Here is a 20,750-nt window from a genome sequence, read left to right as displayed (position 1 = left end):
CAGTGACATACCTCTCCAGTCATTGTTCATAAGGGATCTAGGAACCCTTGTTGATCATTCTTTATCAGTTGATCATTGTGTCTCCACAATAGTTTGGAAAGTCTTTAAGCTGGCTCACCTTATTTCCAAAAGCATCTCCAGTAGATCCAAAGACGTCTTAATTCCCCTTTACTTGTATCTCCTCAGACTCAGTATTAAATACAACGCACCTTTAGGCGTGCATTTGTGTAAATATATTACACAACTTGAGACACCTGACAGATGCATAGCTAAAAAGATCAGTGGCTTCAAAAATCTTAGTTATCAGGATGACTGGCAGCCCTCTGTCTGTACTCAGTCTTTTATAGACTCTTCCATTGAAATATGTGCCTAGCCTTTAGAGCTATGAAATATCCAATCCTCTCTGACCTATTATTCATTCACAGAAGAAATAGAAATTGAAATACCAGGTTAAAGGAATTAAATCTTCATCATCAGATAAACAAGACACAGTGATGTGATAGATTCATATTCCAATGTATCCCTCACTTCTGGAACAAGTTTCACTGCACAACAAGCACAGTAGCATCCTTGCTACCTTCAAGGCAAACATAGAGAGTTGGCTGGGTGGCTTCAAATTTTCCCCAGGTCTATGTTATCTTGCCCACCTTGAGGCTGGAGGGAACTTTTGCATAGGGGGTTTTCTGTAGGCTTGTAAAAGTCTACAGACTGATGCATTTTTGAAATTAGTAAAACAGCCTGAGCAGGAGATGGGCACAAGATCTTTCCTTTATAGATGACATTGTTTCTTGAAAGGGAAGTAATTAAGTGACAGGTTACTGTAATCAATGTCACTGCATCTGTCTGGAAATATATTTTGGCATCATTCACATCTGCACTACAGCCCAGAAGCTAATATCACTCTTCAAAAAGTTAATCTGTGAGTACTTAAAATATCAGCTTATTTGGTAATACTCTGGATGTGAGTACTGACAAGCTGTGCTTATTTGGTAATACTCTGGGTGTGAGTATTAGCAAGATGTGCTTATTTGGTAATACTGTGGATGTGAGTACTGACAAGCTGTGCTTATCTGGTAATACTGTGGATGTGAGTACTGAAAAGCTGTGCTTATTTGGTATTACTTTGGATGTGAGTACTGACAAGCTGTGCTTATTTGGTAATACTCTGGGTGTGAGTATTAACAAGATGTGCTTATTTGGTAATAATGTGGATGTGAGTACTGACAAGCTGTGCTTATCTGATAATACTGTGGATGTGAGTACTGAAAAGCTGTGCTTATTTGGTATTACTTTGGATGTGAGTACTGACAAGCAGTGCTTATTTGCTAATACTACTGGCAAGCTGTGCTTATCCGGTAATACTGTGGATGTGAGTACTGACAAGCAGTGCTTATTTGGTAATACTACTGACAAGCTGTGCTTATCTGGTAATACTGTGGATGTGAGTACTGAAAAGCTGTGCTTATTTGGTATTACTTTGGATGTGAGTACTGACAAGCTGTGCTTATTTGGTAATACTCTGGGTGTGAGTATTAGCAAGATGTGCTTATTTGGTAATAATCTGGATGTGAGTACTGATAAGCTGTGCTTATTTGGTAATACTACTGACAAGTTGTGCTTATCTGGTAATACTGTGGATGTGAGTACTGAAAAGCTATGCTTATTTGGTAATAATCTGGATGTGAGTACTGATAAACTGTGCTTATTTGGTAATAATCTGGATGTGAGTACTGAAAACTGTGCTTATTTGGTAATAATATGGATGTGAGTACTGAAAAGCTGTGCTTATTTGGTAATAATCTGGATGTGAGTACTGATAAGATGTGCTTATTTGGTAATACTACTGACAAGCTGTGCTTATCTGGTAATACTGTGGATGTGAGTACTGAAAAGCTCTGCTTATTTGGTAATAATCTGGATGTGAGTACTGACAAGCAGTGCTTATTTGGTAATACTACTGACAAGCTGTGCTTATCTGGTAATACTGTGGATGTGAGTACTGAAAAGCTGTGCTTATTTGGTAATAATCTGGATGTGAGTACTGATAAGTTGTGCTTATTTGGTAATACTACTGACAAGCTGTGCTTATCTGGTAATACTGTGGATGTGAGTACTGAAAAGCTGTGCTTATTTGGTAATAATCTGGATGTGAGTACTGATAAGCTGTGCTTATTTGGTAATACTCTGGGTTTGAGTACTGGCAAGTTGTGCTTATTTGGTGATACTATTGAGTTACAGAAGGCTTTGCTGACTTCTTCAGGCACTTCACATTTTTTTTTTTATTTCTAGCTCACATGTCAAGTAATGTAAGATAGATTTTCTGTCACAGAGACATTTAATGGATTGTGACTTATGTGTGCCTACAATGTGGCATTTAAGTGTTCATTGGCTTATTAGTGGACATCACACCAAATTCATGTAACTGTCATAACATTTCTTTTAGTCAAGTAGTCAAGTAGTGATAGTAGTTCCGGAGAGAGACATGAAGCACAGAGATTTCTAATAAAGTTTCACTCAGAAGATTTACCAAGGTCTCCCTTTATACCTCTCAATAATACAGACAGATTTTAAATACTACTCTGATAAACTTAAAAGTTGCTAGAATAACAGGATTTGTGTTCACGTGCATTTTCTGAGGGACAATTAAGTCTGAAACTCAAATATTTATCATGATTTAGTCACTCCAATCCTCAGCAACGTGCCAGAAAACCACAAATTTTATGAGGAAAAGAGTAAAAATATAGTCAAAAATCTGCACATTCTGTGAAAATCTAGACAGTTAAGATGTATGGCTCCCTTGCTGTTTTACTTCGTCCAAGTTACTACACATATTATGCACTAAGAAGTCATAGCATGGCACAGTTTTACATTTGTATAGCATATTCAGTGTTTTAGTCTAGTTTTTGACAATTTCACTACATACCATAAACTCATTGAGGCTGTTCTGGACATTTTGGATGGGAGCATAGAGCTTAATCATGTCAAGTAATGTAGAAACAGGGGAGCATAGGAACAGTACTATGCAAGCAATCAGGAACAATAAGAGGCCTAGCCGTTTACACCTTTAAAAAGATACAATTACATAGTCTTGCCTTCCTTTATGAGCACTTAATAATGCCCACCTCCCAAACCAAACAGGGCTGTACATGATAACCCTTGTGTAAATGTGTGTCTACTCATCCAATCATCAAGCTTAGCCCTAAAGGCAGCCAGAGTAGTACTCATGTGACTTGTACTGGTAACTTATTCCACAGGCTTGGAATACATTGAGTTAAGAACCTATCCCACCAGCAAATCTTGGGATAAATTTAGGTCCCATGTGCAGGTGTTTGTAGAGACAGTGGTTTTGGGAAGAAATAATTGACTAAATAGGATTGGATCTTTCATGGCTCAAAAAGTGAGACACTGGTCACTTCAGAGCAGCCGGTAGTGCTAATATATTGGGGTAGTTGAAGGATTAAAGACCTGTAAATTTTCTTTTTAAATGTTGAGGCATTTCCAGTTAAGCAATATACTTGGATTTGTACATACCAAAGGGGTATTGTATTTGATAATGGCTCTGAAAACAGACTAGTACAGTGATGAAATGATTTCTTTGGATCTTGGAGATATTCCCTTGGAAATTACCTGGGACAAATAAAAAGGATTTCCTGACTACAGTGGAAACATGATCAAATGAGAGTTATCTATATATGTACAGAGGTCTCTTATGTTGGTATCTATTTGAAGAGGATTACCACCTATAACACATGAGGTGGGGACAGCTTTTTTGCCAAACACTACTCTGCCACATTTTTTGCATTTAGCTTGAGACTATTTTCAGTATACCAGTTATTTTCATATCTCAGCCCCTTTTGGAGCAGTTTAGTATCAGCTGATGCGCTGACAACAGTGCCTAGCTTGCAGTTTTCAGCAAACGTGCACAGCCACATTTCATGAATATGGGATTTAGTGTATTTAAAATAAACATGAGAGGGGCCTAGCACTGATCCATGTGATACTCCACTAGTTATAATGTTATGTCCAGAGAGGGCACCAACAAGTAGCGTAGCCAAGACTCGGTTAATTGGACCATTTATTCAAATTCAGTTTGGATGCAGATTGCAGCTATACTACCAACATGAAAAAATTTGTGGGTAACAAAGTATTCTTCATCCGCCAAGGGTAAGCAATCTTTGAGTTACCACAGAAACAAAGGTTGAAGATGTGCTGCCCCCCAACATGGGGGTGTAAGGCTTACCATTCCTGCAAAGATGTCTACATTTGTTTTCATTGTTAAAACTGATATTTTGAGGTGACAACTTTCTGGTAGTGATTTTGTGTGATGTGATTACTAGGTTCAAATCATGAAAACATAGTAGACTTTTGTGTTCCTTCTTGTACGAAAAGAAAAGGTAAGACTAAAGAAAAGTCAAATATTTCTCCCACTTCCTCTTAAACTGGTCTACTGACATCCTCATTATGGTTTGAGACTGGAACTCAACTGCTGCTCCAAACCTTTTGTTTGTGATTGGTAGACATTGTTTTTGATGTGATCACTCCATAATGCTTTTATAGAAAGTTCAATACCATTAGCATTCATCTGATATCTGTCTTTTATCAGAATTCACAAGAAAATTTATATTATGGTGAAAATCCCCAAAACTCCATTTGTCATTGTTTGTCTCTTCAACAGAAGATATAGGAACAATCTGGAGATATCAAGGAGCATAGACTGCACTAAAAAGTAATACTTTGTGTGTGACATTTAGCCTGCAAAATGATCCCTACAATATATACAGCCTCCCTATGAATGGGTCACCAATGAGTTGCTATGGCAAAAAAATATATCAATAAATAAATAAATAAGAAGCCCTGGCAATGACTCCTATGTTGCCTGTATTTTGGCACTGCTCATGCGTAGTAGCTCCTATGTGTTCCATTTTTGTGTAATAGTGACTTGCATGATGCATAAGGTCTATCTTTATGCTATCTCTTCAACAATGGTACACACCTGGATCTCTACATTTCTAGTCCCTGGTGTGACCTTGAGCACTATGTTTTGAATGTGTTCCAGCTTCATGACATCTCACACAAATTCCCATGTTGCAACTTTAGCTGTACTTATTCACCACTCATAAAAGTGCATACTTGTACCAATGTGTAACAGAAACTATTCTGTCTTCTTTTTTCTTTATTTTTTTACTTCTCCCTATAACCTTCCCAGTTTAACTTGAATATTTTGTGTAACATTATTTTATTAATATCATAATTGGGACTCCACCATCCTTCATTTTTGGAGTTGGTAGGCACCACCCGATTTCCCTGCTTCCACTACTGGTAGTCCTTCCTGAGTGGGTCTGCCTTGGAAGGGGAGGTGGATTCAGCTTTGACAAAGGTGGAGGATGCCAGATTACCTGCAATATCACATATGCTGCTCACACCATGGATTTTTTTCTATAAACCCTAACCCTTTTTATGAGCTGGGTTTACATCACAGTGGGCATGAAATGGCACTGCAGGGGACCCACCAATGTGTCTCTTATGATGCCTAGCTCAACATGTCACTTCTGAGAGTGCATTGTTTCAGCATTACCACCGGTGCTTCCGAGCCCTAGTCATGTGTACTCAGCCTACCCCATACCTACCTCACTAGGAAAAACAAGCATATAAGCTTCATCATTTCTTTCCTCCCTCCATACCAGACTCCAGCAGTCATCTGAGCCACTAGTCAGAGCATTCTCATTTTTATTCTTTACTTTCAATGAAAGCGTGCACTGACCTGTATAACAGACAAGCTTAAAATCTTCACACCAGCATCACAACGTAAACCAACAAAATAAAAACACTCTCTGTGTTCCGCACAGTTCCCAGCAGTTCACTCTGTATATCCAGTCAATTAAATCCACAAAATGGGTGTATTATCAAAGGCCCATTCACAAGGGAAGATTAAAAATGCAATTTAATGAGCAAAAAAGTCATAAAAAATACATATACATCCAATAAGCACTTTCATCTCAATAGTTTGAAACTTAATTAGATACTATTACATACTTCACAGGAAGTTTTATAGCAAAGAACAATAACGTAACCACCTTCTGCAATGACATCACTTCCCCCAGACACTCCCCCAGCACTTGGTGTTCCCAGGTGGTTCCCATCCAAGTACTAACCAAGCCCAACCCTGCTTAGCTTCCAAAATGAATTTCCTTTCTATATAATGTGCTGTCTAATGTGAACTTGGGTTTATTATATATTTTAACACCTATAGAATGCATATAACCCACACAAAAATACATAATTGAATTCATTTAAAGTAAATAAATTCAAATTTCAAAAACTTAAATGCATGTTGAAAAATTCCAACAATAATATAATATAATGTAATAACAAACCACCAAACAATAACAAAGAGACAGTTTTTATGAGGTTGAAGCAAAGAGAAAATCTTTTCAGATAGAAATAAAACATTTCAAAATATTTTAAAATATTAAAAACTTTTTATAAAGGTGTATGCAATGGAAATAACTATATTTCTAGAGCTTTTAATTTTAACATGCAAGATATAGATAGTTGTTCATTTAATCCAGGCCAGGATGTTGCATTTCTGCCAAATCAATTCATATTTTTCTAGTAGGAGTGTCCAAGCCCCCTCTTCTTTCAGAGATGTCTAAAGCCTCTATAACAAAAAACTTAAAAGGAATGGGTAATAAATTCAGCACAGTGTTTGGCTAAACAATTAGTCTCTTTTACCATTCTTATATCCCTTACATGTTCCTATATATGATTCTTAAACTTTCTATCAGTCTCTCCTATATAGAAGACTGGGCACTGAGTACAGGTTGCACAATAAACTACTCTTTCTGTATCACAATAATATTTACCTACTATCTTAATCCAGGTATTGTCAACATGCATCTCACTCCCTTCCAAAATAAATTTGCAATGAGAACAGGAACCACATTTTTCATCATTCCCAGAATTTCTCTTTTTCTTTTTGTTTCAAATATATTATTAAGGTTCTGTCCTTTTCTGTATATTATGGATGCTTTTTTCCCCTATACATTCTCTTATTTCCTGATCATCCATTGAAATTTCCAAATTTTTATACAATATACTTATGCAAATTTTTATACAATATACTTTTTATGTCACAGCTTTTAGGGCCAAAAGTAGTAATAAATGAACTCTTGTAATTTTTACCAGTGGGGGAAGGGGTAGGTAAGTGTCCTGTACCTAATAGTTCATGATCACCTCTCCCAAATATGTCTCTGTCATGCTCATTTCTGCCTACATCCCCATTATTACTTATATTACCATCACATAAAATAGCCTTAAAATGTCCCTTTTCTCTCTCATCTATTACTTCCATCATTACATCATTAACTAGCTTCAGGGGGTAACCCCTTCTCAAAAACATCCCCTTTAAACAGTCACATTCATCTAAAAAGGACTCAAAAGTGCTCATCATTCATGCAGCATGCACAAATTGGTATTTTATTATGGTCTTTTTCTGTTGTGGGGGATGGGCGCTGGAGAAGTGTAAAAACCTATTAGAGTATGTCTCTTTTCTAAAAATTCAGAGATAAATCTCTTCTGCTGGCAATCTTTTTTCAGCCATACATCCAAGTATGCTATTTACGTATTATTAGCTGCATGTGTAAAACTTAAAAAAGATGTGGTTTCATTCAAATAACTTAAAAATTGGGGAATCTCCTTACTGTTTCCTGTCCATAAAATAAAAACATCATCCAGGAAGCGAGTATAAAATTGACAGTAGGTAAAACGGGGATTCAAATAAAAACTCTTCTCTCACTGTAGCATGTCAATATTAACATATAAGTCCCCACAAGCGGCTCCCATTGCCACACCTTGTCTTTGCAAGAAGTATTCCTTTTTAAACAATATAAAATTATTAAAAAGCACCATCTCTAATAGTTGCTCATATACATTAACTCTTTCTTGTGTGACCCATTTACTTATTAAAAAAAATCACAAAACTATTCAACTCTAGTTTCATGGGGAATAACGGAATATAAGTCTTTAACATCGATGGTTAGAAAGATAAAACTCTCACTGAAGGCAATACCATTAATCATGTTAAGAAAAGCCCATGAGTCTTTTAAATACTAGTTTCTTTCCTGACCAACTCTTTCAATTGTATGTTCAAAAATTTAGCTATAGAAAATGTTATTGAACCCCTAGCATCCACTATGGGGTGCATTGGGAGTTGTTGTAAATCCAAAAAATTAAACTCATCATTTGGGCTTGGTTAGTGCTTGGATGGGAGACCACCTGGGAACATCAAGTGCTGGGGGGGGGTCTGCAGGAAGTGATGTCATTGCAGAAGGTTGTCATGTGATTGTTGTTTGCTATAAAACGTCCTGTGATGTATGTAATAGTATCTGATGAAGTTTCCAACTATTGAGATGAAAGTGCTTATTGGATGTATATATTTTTTATGAATTTATTTTGCTCATTAAAGTGTATTTTTAATCTTCACTTGTGAATGGGCCTTTGAGAATACATGATTTGGTGGATTTAATTGAACAGATATATGGGGTGAACTGTTGGGAACTGTAAGGAACACAGACAGTAATTTTATTTTGTAAGCTTAAAAAACAGGTCAAGTATCCCTATCCCTCATCTTTTTTTTTCTTTTAGTGAAAAGGCATGTTTTTGCATTTGTGCAAATAATATATATATATATATATATATATATATATATATATATATATATATATATATGTGTGTGTGTGTGTGTGTGTGTGTGTGTGTGTGTGTGTGTGTGTGTGTGTGTGTGTGTGTGTGTGTGTGTGTGTGTGTATATGATGGCAATTCTAGTGTGCGCCAATTTGTCCTCAGTAGTACAGTATATATCTTTTATCTGGAAGAAAATTCACCATATATCAACTCGGGTGTTTCTGTTTGAGTAAGCAGGTTAATTTCCATGTTGGCATCTTTACCTCCTGGTCTTTCATAAATGGAAAGGTGTGCAGACTCATTCAGTTTTCTGTCCTGATCTTCATTCTCATCAGTTTTAACCCCCTTCTCCCAACTGCCCCCATCTTTGCCAAGCTTTTTTTTTAAAACCAGACACATAAAGCATATCCATTGTCAGGCCTACATTCCTCTAGCATTTTTTCTTTACCAAGTCACCTTAACTTGGTGGAGGGCTTGTGCCAGCCATTCATAATCTGCCATATGTTCAGAGAACAGTTTTCTTCGCTGTAGGCCTAGACAGTGAAAGATTTGTTTTGGCTTAAACGTGGAGGAAAGATGTATCAGCTTTCACATCTCTTATGTCCTTCTAGTCTAGGAAGAAATCTGAGAAAGCATTGGAGTACATTTATTTATTTATCACTTTATTTTTTTTTTCTGGTTTACTTATACAACACTTACACTGTATCCTCAGTGTTGACTATTTGTGTGAACAAACAAGCACTTACAGAGTGGATACATTACATTGTCAGGTCATAGATATTTTCAAACTAGAGAGAGTTGAAAAACAGCGTAAAACATGTAGAAGATTAGCAGTGACTTATTTTTATTTCATGCAATCTAAGACGTGGGACTTTAGTGTTGCAAATGCCAGAACACTGTAAGTATGCTATGTGCAATAATCATAAAAACGGGAAAAAAGGCCATCTTTAACAGTGGAGAAGGAAATGGTGATTAGTTTTCAGCAGTTCTTCAGGTTATGCAATTGTTACTTGTGCCAGAAGGTCAAAAAGCTATGAGAGTGTAAAAGAGGTGCATGGTTTCATAGATACCAACTCTACATTCTACAGAATGCTGTCTATCCATTGGATAAGGTGTTAAGCTGAAGTTTTATCTACCTTTTCTGATGGTCACTGAGATGGGTTTTAAAATCGTCAGGAAGCCCACTCTGAGGTTAATGTGCTCAGTCAGCTGTAGCTATTAAAAAAGGCTATATAAGCCATGGGTTTTTGCTCTGCAAAGCAGACAAAATAAAGTCAACTATCAGAAGGATGGAATACAAACTTTTAGCAAACAACACCTCTAGACATGCAATTCGCCACCAGATCATGGAGAATGCATGCAGACCCCTAAGTGTCAGTAATTGCATTGTGCTCATCAGCTCTTACATGTTCAGAGAATTTGTTACACATTAGCAAGGCATCTCCTCATCCAGGACATTGCAGAAAAACAGTACTGCATTAAGAGGTTCTGAGAAAAATAAGCAAATTATTTTTGTTAAATAACAATATTGTATAGTAACAATAATAGAATAAAAGGTGATAATATTGCAAAAATATACACACTAATTGGATACAGCAATTGGTGTGCCCATTGTAAATCCAGCATTATAAACAAGAAGAAGTCTGGTTGTCTGTAGTCAGCTAGTCATGGACATATTCCGCTTTCTACAAACTGAGAAAATAAATAGCCATAGCTAAACATACAATTGCCAGGAGTTTGGGAGACCTGACATGTCCTTACTTCAACTGTAGGATGTTTATGGACTCCTTTGTCTTAACAAACTCTGTGCAATAGCAGTGCACTCAAAACTTCAGCAGGTTAAACATTCACACCAATGTGCTACCAAGTGTCATACTAAATAGCTGGAGGATTAGTCAGTCAGTATTGACAGGCACTAGAGTTTCATGCTTTTTTTATTAAATACACCATGATTAAGAATCTGTTTATTCACTTGCTCTGTACTCCAAGGAATGTTTAATTTTCCAGTAAATGGCCGAGGATTGCAGTTAGTATGCTAATCACTGGAGTTCCATGCTTCTTACTCCTCAAAGGTGCACTGACTCAAAATCTGTTGTTCTGATCACTTGCCATATGCTCATTAAGGAGAAAAAAAAAAAAAAAAATATATATATATATATATATATATATATATTATATTATATTATATTATATTATATTATATTATATTTTTTGGTAAACTGCCAAGAATTTACTATCAGTCGGTAATATAAGTCATTAGATTTTCATTCTTCTTATTGTTAGTAAATAAACATTGATTGAAAAGCTGTTGCTAGGTATTTAAGTAAATTATAGTGTTATCAAAAATTATCCGCGGTGGTGGTACTGCGGTAGCGTTTTCGCCTCACAGTAAGACGCTGACCGGTTCGACTCTCAGCTAGAGCGTCTTCTGCGTGGAGATATGCATGAATGGGCGTACCTTCGTTGAAGGTTGTGTGTCAGGGCTGGCAACTCGGTACATAAAAATTAACTGCCAATCATTAGCGGACCGGAGTTCCGCTCTGGCGACCCCTAACCGGGAAAAGCCGAAAGACACAACAACATAGTATTATCAAAAATGATCTCCAATTTTTGCACTTTCTTCGTTGTTATTATTGGTTTTGTCAAGAATTCTTGAGAAACAAAGTTGAAAACGAGCAGAACAAGGAAAGAGCATCAAGTAGATGGAAGGTGAAAATGTTATGCTGAAGTTAAGATTGAGAAGTCCTTCCACATATAAAGGTTCTTCACCATAATAAAGCATTTTCACCTCAAGTGTATGATATGCTTTTTCTGTGAATGTGTCTTTGAGACCCCTTCAGAACAGTATTAAAGTATTCCAAGGGGAATCAAATAAATTATGGCAATGTACTAAATTACATCTTCAAAGTAACAAGGGGGGCAGGGGCGAGAAAAAAGAATGATGTCAGCTCACAAAGTTAAATAAATAAATCAAGACACTTCTTTTGCAAAATATTGTCATTGTGTAATGTTTGAATAATGATGGAAGAAATAATGGAAGAAAAGTGTAGATGAACTACAAAATGGAAAATAAAAAATTATAATAAAAAAATATAATACCTACAAAATGTCACACAAAAGTGATACAATTGTATAATAGGAATAACCCATGGGAGAATGTGGGTAATGCTTGATTGCTTCACCCTCATGACCAAACCATGTCAACCATGGGTAAATTAAACATTACCCACACTCAGTCATGGGTTATTGCTAAATGATCCACTCCTGTATGTAGATAATGCAGGATTCCCCAAGAGTTGTCCTGTGTGATCACTTGGTCTTCACTTTTGTGGCCAAACCTTGTTGTCTGTGTGGAAATCCTGCATTATCTACACCCAGTCATGGACAATTACAAAATGTTATACATCTACATGCATACATACATACATACAAACATACATAAATACACACTGGCCTACTCACAGAGACACATACAAACCCACATCTGTGTGTGTGTGTGTGTGTGTGTGTGTGTGTGTGTGTGTGTGTGTGTGTGTGTGTGTGTGTGTGTGTGTGTGTGTGTGTGTGTGTATACATGCATGCATGTGTGTGTGTGTGTGTGTGTGTGTGTGTGTGTGTGTGTGTGTGTGTGTGTGTGTGAGAGTGTGTGTGTACGTGTGTGTGTGCATGTGTGTGTGTGTGTACGTGCATGTGTGTGCATGCATGCATGTGTGTGTATGTATGTGTGTGTGTGTGTGTGTGTGTGTGTGTGTGTGTGTGTGTGTGTGTGTGTGTGTGTGTGTGTGTTAACTTTACCTGTCTTTGTTCACCATGGGCATGCACTGAATTCCTAAGTTACAGTATCCAGACATTAAGAAGAATGGTACTTAATGTATGCAAGAATAGCTTTCTAATGAATGTGCTAGTATATCTCTTCTCAGTAGCTGTTTTAATGTTCTAAATGATTGTCAGAATAGAGTAGTGAGAAAGGCAGTAAAATGGAAATAAGCTCCTTCCTGGACTTCAGTGGTTTGATTCCTACATCATCTTGCAAATTGTACTATTTTAAGTCAATTAACATGACCAAAGCTGTCAGTTTAGTTTGAAATGACTTATTTTTCCCTAGAACAACAACAACAACAAAACAATGAAAATGTAAGTGCATTTTTTCATACTACTTACATATCTGTAAATGGATTTAGGTGGCATCTAATACAGAATTAATGATTTCAACTTTTTAAGAGGTGCTAGAGCAAATTAAAGTTAAGACGTGATCAAGGCAGGATCTCACAAACAGGGCTGTGGCACTTAAAAAATACTTTAGATCTACAGCCTTTCATTTTAAGGAAACAGTAGGTCTTAACCTTTTACCTTAGGTGACAGATCCTTATAATCCTTGTGAGATGAAACTCCTCACCAAAAATGTCATAAACCAAGATCTTATGGTTCCATTAACATCACACAACCCAATATATTCCTTCTCCTGTATATCTGGACCTTGCAGAGTGAGTGAAGGCCACTTGCATGACACTTTTTACATTATATGTGGACAGAATCCCAACCTTGTTTGCAATGCCCTAAAGCACTAAATGTTTTCTATTACTTTAGATGTAATTTCTGCTTCACAGAATAATTTTAACATTATCTCAGTTCAGTAATGCTTTCTATATCTCTCCCAAGTTATTTTAAAATCTATGCAGCTCATAAAGCTGGGTCCAGGTAGTCTAAAGGAAGCTGGTAGGTATCTTTAATGGCGATGGCATCTCATAGGTTAATAGGTTCAAAGGTAGGTACAAGGCTATCGGCCCGAGGGCCAAAGCAAGCCTAGCAACAGTGTATTGGCTTTTGCCACCCATGTATTGTTAGATTCCTGCCCCTCTATCGAGCAGTGTCTCAGACATAATCTCAGGGGTGAACTTCCTATCACCCATCCACTTATCAAGGTTTCTCTTGAATAGTGCTAATGAAGAGCTCTGCTTGACGTGGATGGGCATTTTGTTCCAGAGCATGGGAAGTCTCTGAGACATGAATCTATCCCTCCAGCATGTCCTATTTATTGTTGTGATGAGGTTTAGGTCCCTAGACCATTTAGCTCAGGGAGACTGGGATTTCTTCAAGTGGAGCATGTCCAACAATTCCGGGTTTGACATAGCTTTGTATGTCAGACAGAGGTCTCCTCGGAGTAAGCAGTATGCAACTGAGTAGAGTTAAGGCGGTTGGCATACAGCAATTGTTTGAGGCCAGTAATCCTCTTGGTGAGTTCGTTTTGGGGCCTTTCAAGTTGTTGTAGGTATCTTGTGAGGTACATTCCAAACAGGGTATTGTATTCAATGAGTGTCTGATAAGTGATGAGTAGATGGGAACGACAACTTCCTTATTTCTAGATGTGAACCCTTTTGTAATTAAGTGGGCCATATAGAAAGATTTTCTGATAACTGTGGCAATGTGGTTATCAAAGGAGAGGCTACTATCCACTTGGGTCCCAAGGTCTCTTATCACACTTTCTGTGTTGTGTACTTCCCCCATTTGGTAAATCATGGGTATCGTGTTTTTGCCAAAGGAGATAATAATGCACTTTTTGGCATTTAGTTTGAGGCCATGATTTTGACACCAGGTGTCAGTCTCAGTGAGGCCCTTTTGCAGGATGTCTACATTGGTAGGGGAATCGATAATGGCACCCAGTTTGCAGTCATCTGCAAACTTGGTTAGCCATAGACCCTTGGTGTTCACTTGCACTTCAGAGAAGTATATACCAAACAGGAGGGGTCCCAAGACTGAACCCTGGGGTACTCCACTTGTCACTGGTTTGGAGTCGAATCTGGAGTCAGCAACTCTTAGCATGTGGGTTCTGTCCATGAGCCAGTTGGCCACCCATCTCATGACGTAAGGGTTTATGTTAAGGTTGGCGAGTTATCAATGATTCCAGAATGAGGAATAGTGTCAAAGGCTTTAGCACGGTCCAGGTAGGCTGTGTGGACCACCCTGCCCTCGTCTATGGCCTTATTGGAATATTAGTTGGTGTTATGTTGTACTCATATGGAAACTGTGTGTGTGTGTGTGTGTGTGTGTGTGTGTGTGTGTGTGTGTGTGTGTGTGTGTGTGTGTGTGTGTGTGTGTGTGCACGCACGTGTGTGTGCTCTTTAATCAGAATCTACTTCTGCAGTAGTTACTGTCAAGACTCCCAGAAACAACAGAAGAGGTTTTCAGTTTCTTTCCTTCAGTATGACATGATTGACTTGTTTACTCTATGCATAAGTGTGTGCCTAGATGACTATATCAAAGGGAAAATTGGTAGCCAGGATAAAATAGAGGTGGTTTAACCAGAACAGTTTTACTCTTTGATGTAATTCTTCCATTTTATAGACTAACTTAGTTCTACAAAACACAACTATGTGGTGTCCCTTCTCCCACCCTGTGTGATTAGAAACTTCTGTCCTAGGCAAATCTACATATGTTTTTCCATTACGTATTATCATGTTGCACTAATATCTGAGGAAAATCAGCTGGAGAACCTTGCAAATTTTCCCTGTTGTGACAGCTCATCAGATAGCAGAGGAGCATACATGCTGACAAGAAAACAGGTGCAGAGGCCAAGGTTACATGTTATTACTTCAGTCATCTGTCTGATGACTAACATATTTAACCCCTTCTCAATCTACTGAAGGAGGAACAAGGCGGTCAGCTGAGAATTCATAAATAGAATGGAAGCACAAGGGGTTTAATTCCATGTGTCATTGATAGGAGATGCATCTTTGCCAGGCAACAGCCTATCAGTATATATTCTTCTCAGTGTGTAAACAATAACAAGTACTTCCGTTTTGATCTTGTCTTTCTCTCTCTCTCACTCTAAAAAAAATAGTGATCAGTTTCCTCTCATATCTCTGAACTGGAAGTGCTAGACCCAAGATGTTTGTTTTGGTATACAAGACATTTTGATTGATGGCAGAAACAAACTTTCTTTCAGTTGGGTTCATATAATTTATGCCTGTTTTGCAAGGATGTCATTGAAGGCTTGGTCATGAGGCTTTATTTTTCTCAGGATATATATCTGTATTGTCTATCCTCTCTTTACCCTTTATAGGCTATTGCTATGATATATACTGGTGGTGAAAGCTGAGACTGCAGAAAGTTCCATTCACAACTATGATGTGGATGAGTTATAAAGCAACATACTATAGCACTGTAATTCAGACAAATCACAGATTAGTGCCACAGAGGAAACATTCTGTTACAGTTTTAAACTGATAATGATAGACTCTAAAATTCTGTAACAACAGTGTATTTTAAGGAGTCAGAGAATCAAATTTTAGCAAGCTTTGTGTTAGAGACAACTACACTAAAGAAAACATAGCACAATCATACAATTCTTCAGAAGAGCAAACTGACATTAAAATGGTGTAGAAAGAATTATAGTGATCAGAGACAGTTTTTGAGTACATGGGGCCCAGGGCAGATATTGAAGACAGTAAGCCTAGGTCATAATCCCATTAACAGCAGGGGGTCTGGGGGGGAACATCAGTGATCCAGATGCATTTAGGAATAAAATCTTCTGGGATGAATTTTATGTATTATTTTTGAAAGATAATTACTTGATAAGTATTCTTTGTATTTTTAATGCTATGCAGAAGATGTATGTATGTGCTCCAAATGTGTGTGTGTGTGTATGTGTGTATGTATATACCCACAGATGGCTATTTTGTCATTTCTGCTGCACACACATGCACACACATACACACACACACACACACACACACACACACACACACACACACACACACACACACACACACACACATGCACACACATGTTCACATGTCGTACTGCATGCTTACTGACAGATAAATTGGAGGAATATTATTTCACAGAGTGCCCTTGCAGAGCTGGTGGAAACCAGGCCGCCCAGTTAAAGCCAAGGGTGTGAAAAGGAGGACTTGTAAACTCCATGCAGAAGAATCTACAGCTCAGAACTCAGAGAATCAAGCACTGTGAAATGGCATAGTTACTTAGTCTTGTACACTGCCGATGACCACTTACCTTTATACAAATTCTGCCCAGACTGCCAAATATTAGCAATTATACAACGACCCCCCTATTAATATTCCAAAATGTGCACGCTGATTGGTCAGCGTGCATGTTGTAAATCAGACTTATACTAATAGAAAAAGGTCCGGTCGCCCAGACTTTTTCCATTAGTATAAGTCTTTTTTTACAGCAACGGAGAATGCAAGATCTCCGTTGCTGTTTAGACACTGTCTTGCTATGTTAAAGGAGTTTAGCACAGCGAGACAACTTTAAAAAAAGTAACGGAGATCTTCCTTTCTCCATTGCTTTTTTTAAAGCTGTCTCGCTATGTTAAATGGGTTTAACATAGCGAGACAGCTTTAAAAAAAGCAACAGAGATTCTCCGTTGCTTTTTTTAAAGCTGTATTGCTATGTTAAACTCCTTTAACATAGCGAGACACTTTGTAAAACGCAACGGAGATTTTGCTTTCTCTGTTGCTTCCACCCATATCTCTGATACACTGCGTAAGCATATGCATGCGCAGTACATCAGAAATGCCGCAGAATACCAGACAGCTACGGAAGGGCAGCAAGGAGGCATTATACAATGCCATTATTTAAGAAAAGTAAGTATTTTTTCCTTAAATAATGCCATTGTATAATAGCAATAACCCACTTCTGGGTGTGGGTAATGCTGGATTTATGCATGGTTGTCTTTGGCCACACCGGCTTCGCCCTCATGACCAAATCACACCAACCGTGGGTAAATCCAGCATTACCCACACCCAGGCGTGGGTTATTGCTATATTATTCTGTACAGTACTGATGTTTGACCCTGAATGAAAGTGAAAGAAATTATGCCTAGCTTGTTGCTCTTTGATATACTGCAACACCTCTGCCTGTCTCATACAAACACACATGCACAGACGCCAGCATAAGGTATAGCAATGATATTTTTATACTGTTTTCAGTAACTATAGTAAATTGTGTGATACAATCCAAGCCAAACAAGGTCAGTATTTTTTAAATTGCACGCAAAGAACACCACAGATGAGTTATTTTGTTCTACACACTGCCTCCACACCCATCAATTACAACCAATTTATTTACTATGTACACACAGATCTATAATTATAATTAAGCAATACCACAATAAAGTATTCCAACTTACTTCATATAAATGCACACTAGCCCTACAATGTCAGACTAATTAATTTCAATGGACAACAGCAATACCACAGTAATGCATTTCAATTTTCTTTCACAAAAAACACATAGTAGCCCTAATAAGTCTAGCGTTGCCTAGAAGCAAACATAATAGAATTCCATGTTACAAAATATCATATACCTAATTATAATTTTCTTTATTTGTTTTCATCTCTTCTCCAGTTACATGTTTTATCCTATGCAAGACATTCAGTCTTTGGAAACACAACAAAGTAAACAAAAAAAAAAAAAAAAATATATATATATATATATATATATATATATATATATATATATATAATCTATAGATACATAGACACACACACACACACAAACACACACACACACACACACACACACACACACACACACACACACACACACACACACACATATACACACACACACATATATATTCGAATGCTTAGAAAAGTGAACGCTAATTCATCGACCATTTTTAAGTGAAAGCTTAAAATCTTGAACACCCAGAACAGCAAATTTTTTCACAGTGAAACAAATCGCTGATCCACAAAAAAAAAAAAAAAATGAAACTTAAAACATTATCTAATGTGGGGGGCTTCGCCCCTACACCCCCTCCTTAAATCCTTAAATATACCAACTCTGAGATCGGACCACAGTGGAGAAAATGGTGAACTCCCGAAACTGGCCCAGCAATTTGTTCCCTGTGAAAAAAATCGCTGTTCCGGGTGTTCGAGATTTTAAGCTTTCGCTTAAAAATGGTTGATGATTTAGTGTTTACTTTTCTAAGCATTCGCTAATTTAATATAGACATATATATATATATATATATATATATATATATATATAGTAGTGTAATTTGCCATTTATATTTTTCAGCTGCCTTCTTCATGCATTATTAAGAAGTATAGTCTGCATCCACTATTCTTTTTTCAGCAACAGGAAGCAGCCAAGTGTGTCAAGGCCTTAGACAATTGCCTAGCTTACCCCCAACATTGTTATGATGGTGTAATTTAAAAATCTACTATTACATACCCAACAAGAACTGGAATAAAGCCAATGACATCAAAGGTTAAGAGAAACCCAAAGCAGTCAGGAAGGAGAATGAGATGCAAAGAAAGAAAGAAAGAAAGAATATGTTGTGACGTCCCCTCCTCTGGGCCAGTAATCAAGGAGCCTGAATCTTAACCACTGACACCAGTGAGGGACATTCACTTGGAACAAAGATAGATCCACACAGTATTTCCAGATGCAGCCCTCTGCACCAAGCAAAATGTCCCTTAAGAGCACACAGGGAAAACACTCAATCCATGGTCTGGGTTTGCATCTCTCTCTCTCTCTCTCTCTCTCTTTCTCTGTATCTCCAGGCCCCCAGTAAGACTCCCCACTGACACAGCTATATAGTTGAGTCCTCAGCCAAGTGCCCCCAGGCCAAGTCCTCCACCGCCACCCTCTCTGTGAAACCAGTATTCTTTATTCCTTCTCCAAGTAGCTCACACACACACACACACACACACACACACACACACACACACACACACACACACACACACACACACACCTGGGAAAGGTGAGCACATATTTACTAGCTATGCCCAGACTATAAGGTAGCTACTGCCACCAGGACAATCCAAAGCCAGCTACTCTAAAGCTCTTAAAAGGGTACTCAAACATACTCAGTGAAATTAATATTAATACAAATGGTAGTATCTGATCAATGCAGCAAGGCTTCCAGGAGTGGCCACAGTGTTACCAAATAAATATAAGCACTCACAAAGGTTAAAACATTCTCTAAAGACCAGCCATAATGAAAAGTTTAGATATATTTAATAATAAATAATAAAAGAGCATGGAAATGCTAAATATATATTTATAATAAACACCAGAGTTTCAATCACAGGAAATAATAAAAATAACACAGATGGATAGATTCACACAGATACAGAAAACCAGCACTTTACTAAACCCGTTATATTTTCCTGACTGATCTAAAGAATTACTATACCCTGGTTACTTACCACAGCAAGGCAAGATGATGTAGGTGAGGGATCCTTCTTGACATGTTTCAAAAACATACTGCTCTGAGACTTCTTTCTCATCTAGTATTAAATAATCATTTCAGTGCTGGATTACAGAATGACATCATATACATTTGGTCATCTGACTTCTAGTTCCCATACTACCCGCCTTTACTAGAAACTGAACCATAATCCCGCACATATGTGTTACCATACACACAGATACAGCTTTGCTAAGATGTGTTATAGCATCTGAAAGCCATAAAACCATTTCAACACTTCCACCCTTTCAGGGTAGCAATTAGTTCACTGCTAAGGACAATACAACAGGATTCCTAGTCCTTGTTTTTACAGACATTTTGTCTCTGGCTCCAATCAGAATGGTAAGATACAATCTTTATGGGCTAAACCAGGTCATTTAATTTCAAACTATTTTTTCAAAGTTAGGGGGACTGAGATGAACTTCCTCTTTTTCAGTATACTCTGTTACAAGAGTCTATATTAGATCAGCGAACGCTTAAAAAAGCGAACGCTGATTGATCGAACTTATGTAAGCAAAAGCTTGCAATATTGAAGCAACAGAAACCCCAATTTTTTCCTATGGAAAGAATTTGGTTGTCTGTTTCTGTTGCTTTGGTATTTTCACTGCTGTGGTGGAAAGTTACAGGTCAGGTTCAGGTAAGTGTGTGATTGCGTGGATGTGAGTGTTAGGGCGGGTTAGGACGTGGGTTAGGTATATGTGCGATTGTGTAGACATGAGGGCTAGGGCAGGTTAGGTGAGTTAGGGTTAGGGAGCGGGTGAGGTGAGTGTGTGATACTGATGGACCTTAGGGTTAGTGTTTGGATTAAGGTAAGTGGGTAGTTAGTGGTGTGTGTATAGCTTAG

This window comes from Protopterus annectens, chromosome 1.part2, assembly GCF_019279795.1.
Source record: "Protopterus annectens isolate FY-2018-M chromosome 1.part2, PAN1.0, whole genome shotgun sequence".
NCBI lineage: Eukaryota > Metazoa > Chordata > Ceratodontiformes > Protopteridae > Protopterus > Protopterus annectens.
This window is presented reverse-complemented; position numbering follows the sequence as displayed.